Consider the following 6,892-nt stretch of genomic DNA (forward strand, 5'->3'; position numbering starts at 1 on the left):
TTGCTAGAATGACAAACGGTTTCCGTCGATATCAAGAGATTGGGTCGGAAGCACAAGCAATCTGGGAGGATGTAGCATAATAAAGACTACTTCGTTGTCTGGGCACGTGTAGGGGTGGGGACCGCATGAGTTTTGAGCTGAAGTGACTGGATGAGAGAGGTGTGACTACAGTGGTGAGGTTTGGGCAGAATATCATAGGGACAGAGATCCTATTAAATTACCTAATTAGCTCTACCTATTCTGTTATTTCTATACCATGTTTCTTTGGGTTACTGGACTTGTATTGTTATACCATAGGCTACACTAAATTAACAGCCTTTGTAAACTGGACTATTGAGAAAAGAACGACAGGGAAGCAGGGTGTGATTTAAAAATAGATACATACATGCATACATGTTTTGCCTTCCCTACAGGGTGAATTAGAAACGCTACATTGTTGCTACATTTCACGTGTCTCTCAGATGTGAAATGTGCCATAGTTCATCAGTCAGCTGGTCCAGAACACATCCACATGGCTCTCGTACGGCAGAATGACGTTTTTAACGCTTCTCAGCCAATGACTGCCACGGATCTGTTCGAGCACGTGAGCAGAGCCTAAGAAGGCGGGGTTAGGCAAACGTGCACATGCTGCTAGCAGACAGCGCACTGATGGTTCAGTCAGAGAGATGATAGAAACCCGAACAAGTGGTGTAACACAGTTCCACAGTCGGTAGCCGTGTGTGGGTAAAGTCACCGCAGAAGACCAGCGGAACTTTAGCGCTGTTAAAGCTAATTGTCTTGCAATTCTTTACATGCTTCCATTATGTGTATTCATGTGATATGAGTGACTCAAATATTACAAAATAACCCATGAGCTAATAAACCAAGCTTAAAAAACAACTGACATGAGCTAGTTGATCTGGACATTTCTGACAAGTTACAAATAGCTACATTTGGGAACAGCTGAGCCACGTTTTTTTTCATAAAATTCGATTGGATTTATGTCAACTCCATTACAATTATTGTCCAACAAGTGTTAAGGCCTTTATTTAATTCTAACATTAGATTATTAAAATATGTAATAGAAATCTCCAAACGTTTTGGTTTTATAGCACTACTAAATGCCACAGGGCTAATTTCGTTAGAATTTTGGCATGTTTTTCCTAGATTTAGAACATAAAACATTTATAAAGCGAACATCCCTTAAATCTAGCACAGCAAAGAAGTCAATTGTTTAAGCAGATGTTGCACAACAGTGATGACCATATTTCTTCAAATATAAATAGATATTCAAGGCACTTTTGCCCTCGAAAATAACAATTTTATACAAACATTAGTAAAATATGGAAATTCATTTGAAAATCCCAAACAAAAACAACTATTCTCCGATCTTTCAGCACTTTTTCAGATTTTTGACGTTAGCCAAAAATCTGCCGGAGTTGACAAAACATGAATTTTATCATGTGGAAACCCTAGACCCACTTTAATTTACATACCGCCCCAACAGATCCACAGATGATGCAATCTCTATTGCACTCCACACTGCCCTTTCCCACCTGGACAAAAGGAACACCTATGTGAGAATGCTGTTCATTGACTACAACTTAGTGTTCAACACCATAGTGCCCTCAAAGCTCATCAATAAGCTAAGGACCCTGGGACTAAACAACTCCCTCTGCAACTGGATCCTGGACTTCCTGATGGGCCGCCCACAGGTGGTAAGGGTAGGTAATAACACATCCGCCACACTGATCCTCAGGGGTGCGTGCTCAGTCCCATCATGTACTCCCTGTTCACTCATGACTTTACGGCCAGGCACGACTCCAACACCATCATTAAGCTTGCAGATGACAACAGTGATCACAGACAACGACGTGACAGCCTATAGGGAGGAGGTCAGAGACCTGGCTGTATGGTGCCAGGACAACAACCACTCCCTCGACGTGATCAAGACAAAGAAGAAGATTGTGGACTACAGGAAAAAGAGGACCAAGCACACCCCCATTATCATCGACGGGGCTGCAGTGGAGCAGATTGAGAGCTTCACGTTCCTTGGTGTCCACATCACCAACAAACTAACATGGTCCAAGCACACCAAGACAGTTGTGAAGAAGGCACAACAAAACCTATTCCCCAGGAGGCTGAAAAGATTTGGCATGGGTCGTCAGATTCTCAAAAGGTTCTACAGCTGCAGCATCGAGAACATGGTTGCAACACTGCCTGGTATGGCAACTGCTCGGCCTCCGTCCGCAAGGCACTACCTTTTGTAGTGTGAAAGGCCCAGTATATCACTGGGGTCAAGCTTCCTGCCACCCAGGATCTCAATACCAGGCGGTGTCAGAGGAAGGCCATCAAAATTGTCAAAGACTCCAGCCACCCGAGTCATAGACTGTTCTCTCTGCTACCGCAAGGCAAGCGGTACCGGAGGGGCCAAGTCTAGGTCCAAGAGGCTTCTAAACAGCTTCTACCCCCAAGCCACAAGACTCCTTGGGGAAGAAGCGGTTTCTAATCAAATGGCTACCCAGACTATTTGCAATGCCCCAACCCCCTCTTTTACACTGCTGCTACTCTCTGTTGTTATCATCTATGCATAGTCACTTTAATAACTCTACCTACAGTTGAAGGCAGAAGTTTACATACACCTTAGCCAAATACATTTAAGCTCAGTTTTTCACAATCCTTGACATTTAATCATTGTAAACATTCCCTGTTTGAGGTCAGTTAGGATCACCACTTTATTTTAAGAATGTGAAATGTCAGAATAATAGTCGAGAGAATAATTTATTTCAGCTTTTATTTCTTTCATGTAACAAAGATCCCAGAAATGTTCCATATCCACAAAAATCTTATTTCTCTCCAATTTTAAGCACAAATTTGTTTACATCCCTATTAGTGAGCATTTCTCCTTTGCCATGATAATCCATCCACCTGACAGGTGTGGCATATCAAGATGCTGAATAAACAGCATGATCATTACACAGCCCCTTGTGCTGGGGACAATAAAATGCCTCTCTAAAATGTGTAGTTTTGTCACACAACACAATGTGTCACAGATGTTTTGAGGGAGTGTGGGTGCTAAGGAGTATCTCTGTTTGTAATTTAGCACTTTTGTGGGAAAAAACAATTCTGATTGGCTGGGCCTGGCTCCCAAGTGACTTCCAGACCCACCCATGGCTGTGCCTGTGCCCAATCATGTGAAATCCATAGATTAGGCCTAATGGATTCACATTAATGAACTGTAAATCAGTAAAATTGAAATTGTGGCGTTAATATTTTTGTTCAGTATAATTAGCACAAGCCGTACCGCCATGTGTGTTAGTGTTCACACTTGGTCCCTTCAATCCAATTTTGTGAACTCACTCACTGCCATAACACTACAAAAGAGAAAATATGTTGGTTGTGCTGCATATCAGCAGTTCTTGTGCATTTTTGTGTGGATTAATTCATGTGAAAAGACATTCTTTGGGGGGGGGGACTTCAGAACCATTTTAAAAAAGTTATTAGAGCGATACATGGTTGGTAATGGTGTTCTACACTGCCTTTGTGTCCCACATCATTTATATAAATGTTTTTTATTTATTTCACCTTTAATTAACCAGGTAGGCAAGTTGAGAACAAGTTCTCATTTACAACTGTGACCTGGCCAAGATAAAGCAAAGCAGTTCGACACATAACAACACAGAGTTCCACATGGAGTAAAAGAAGAGAAAAATAAGTCTATATACAATGTGAGCAAATGAGGTGAGATACGGGAGGTAAAGGCAATAAATAGGCCATGGTGGCGAAGTAAATACAATATAGCAATTAAAACACTGGAATGGTAGTTTTGACAGTAGATGATTGTGCAAAGTAGAAATACTGGAGTGCAAAGAAGCTAAATAAATAAATATAGTAGGGGAAGAGGTAGTGGTTTCGGCTATTTATAGATGGGCTATGTACAGTGTTAATAAGACAATATTGTTAAACAACCAGGTTATCACCGAAATAATTATAATAGTAGCCTTACATTTTATTAATGCCAATACTGTTTTCTATGCTTTTTCTTGCTTCATTCTTTGGGATACAGGTGCACTAGTAGTCAGAAAGGCCCTTATCTTGTGAAGGCAACAGTAGGCCTACCTGATTTTATTCTTCATTACGCATTTATTATTTGTGGAGCCTACATTACACAAGGCTCCACTTTTTCTTAAACATTACACCACTGTTCATAATGCATTTTATACAAGGCTATGTGGAATTTTATGAGGGTTGACAGATTGGGAGAAAAAAAAATGTAATTTTTTTGTGGTATCAAATGAAGGTATTTGGGGAATGGGGATACATTTTATGACTGTATTATAATTTCCAAACACTTATATATATATATATATATATATACACACACACACACATACACACATATACATACACACACATACACACACACACTCACTTTGTTTGTACTCATGTTATAGCCAACTCTCATCTTTTGTATGAATGACTTTTTATCAAATATTTGTATCGAGTTGTACGTATTCATTATCTTTAACTGGTTAGACGTTTGCAGTTTGCATGTTTCAATAATGATTAACACGCTTACATAGTCGTAAATCCCTGCATGATTTAGCTTTTGGTATATTTGGCATTTTTACACACATTCTGTATTTCCACTGAAGAAAGCAATAATTAATCATAATAATTAAACAAATGTAAAGGAACACTACATGTTATAAAAATGAAAATTGCTCTCCGTAAAATAAATGGTCAGAAATGCTCAGCCTTAAGCCATTCGGCTATAATAAGAAATACAAGTTATATCAGCTTAATTTTGTATTTTTATTTACAATCTACAAGGTTATAATATGTTGGGAATAGTAGTGTAGGAGTTTGAAATTGATTCAATACCCTAACCCTAAGCTATATTCAAAGTCAGCAGAAATACAAGTGATATAACCCCTAACATGAGTTCAGTCTGCCAATGAGAACCAAGAGGGGCCTAACTTCATCCTTCATGACTGGGAAAGGCCTTGATTCTAGGACATAGGAAATCCCACATCCATCTCATTAGATCAGAACAGGATGGATCAACAGTGATTCACATTACTGGTTTTCATCCTAAAACAAGGATAGTTGTGTTCTGCTGCGTGACACACTTTGTCTACCCATATCATGTGGATCATTGTCAGATTATCTGATATACCAGCTTCAGTAACAGAACACCGTGGTTGTAATAACATTTTAAACAGGTCGTTTTTAAAATGTGTACTGTGTGTTTGTTTTGAGTCCACACTGGTACTTCTACTTATGTAAATGAGATAGTCACAGAAGACTTTCTTCTGAATAACTGGTCAGGACATAGCACTTTCCATTCCGTTTCAGGCAACTTGGATGTACACCTGTAGTGACTACTTCTGTCACGCCCATTGTTCACTAGATAGATGAATGTAATTACACCCAACACAATGTGAAAAACAGAATGCATCCAACCACTAGATCACATAACTAGACGTGAGCTGGATGTGATCCCAAAGCTGGCACCAATGTAGCAGAGGAAAATGACAGCTGCAACAGGAACTCTAACCAGAGCTCATACTTGGCAAAGTGAGCTGCAACAGGGACTATAACCAGGGCTCATACGTGGTAAAGTGAACTCTAATGGCCGTTGTCACGAAAGCCTAGTACTCCTCTGGGCAGAGGCAGTAGACCTACAATGCTGGAATATGCCTTGTTACAATAGCCTAAGTATATAACATGATTCACATGACCATAATAAATCATCATGAAACGACTTTGGAAGTGCCATAAGTGTAAGCAAACATAATGCATTATTTTACATGAACCTGTTTAATCTCATTGATATGGCTTAATTGATCATAGATAGTCCAGACTTGTTATAGTTGCATTTTTTTTTTGCATGTCTTCTGTTTCCCTACATCTCTTGTTGAATTCATTTCCCATCATGAACATGTATCCCCATTCATATACATTCATCAATACCCCCCCAAAATGTAATAACACAAATACAGCTTTTTACTCCAACATGACAACCCTCATAACATCTAACATAGCACCAGTATCCCAAACTATTGTGATACTGTGAAAACAAGCATAGAAAACAGCATTGGCATTAATCAAAAATAAAAATGAATGTAGGACTCAAAAAAGGCAGTGTAGAACACCATTGCAAAAATGCATTGCTCCAATAACTTCCCGAAAATTGTTCCAAAGTTTGGCCCCCCAAAATGTATTTTCCTATGAATCCAGTCGCACAAAAAAATAACCTTTTCCTATGAATTTTCACACGAAACAAGCCGCACAAAAACACAATCTGCTGAAATACCTTTTGTACATATTCGCACAAATTGAGTGTGAGATTGTGTTGGATGACGATGTGCAGGCTCGAAGGCTTAAAAAAAAGTGTGCCGTTTTTGGATGTTGATTAGTGATTGTCAAATGTGTTTAGTTCAGATTATTTATTTGCAATATGTGACAGAGGCCAACACAGCTTCTTAAACTGATTATTCGATTATGTGGTTTGAATAGAGTGAGAAGACAAAAGGGGAATTAGTCTACATTGGATTAACACCTTTCATTACAGCATTATATGTAGTAAATTCTTCCAAAATGTAAGTGGTTAGTGTTAATAACATGTTCTGGTGGAATAGAGATCGGTGGAATGGAGGACTAAAATCGGTTATATTAAAAAATTAAAAAAATTAACAAAACAACAAAAAGAGGACTATATGTGAAAACACCTTTAACAAAACTCCCCCCATAAAGAAGATGCCTTCGTGTAATGGAACTGAGCGTCATGATCAAGGGCTACACATTTTCTAGGAAACCAGTCCCAACCCCAGAAAATTCATATTCCATTTTCTTTACTTGGAAAGGGATCAACAAACACGCAGCTGTGGGTCACCTGAGCATATTTACA

The sequence above is a fragment of the Oncorhynchus gorbuscha genome, linkage group LG19, assembly GCF_021184085.1.
Source record: "Oncorhynchus gorbuscha isolate QuinsamMale2020 ecotype Even-year linkage group LG19, OgorEven_v1.0, whole genome shotgun sequence".
Lineage (NCBI taxonomy): Eukaryota > Metazoa > Chordata > Actinopteri > Salmoniformes > Salmonidae > Oncorhynchus > Oncorhynchus gorbuscha.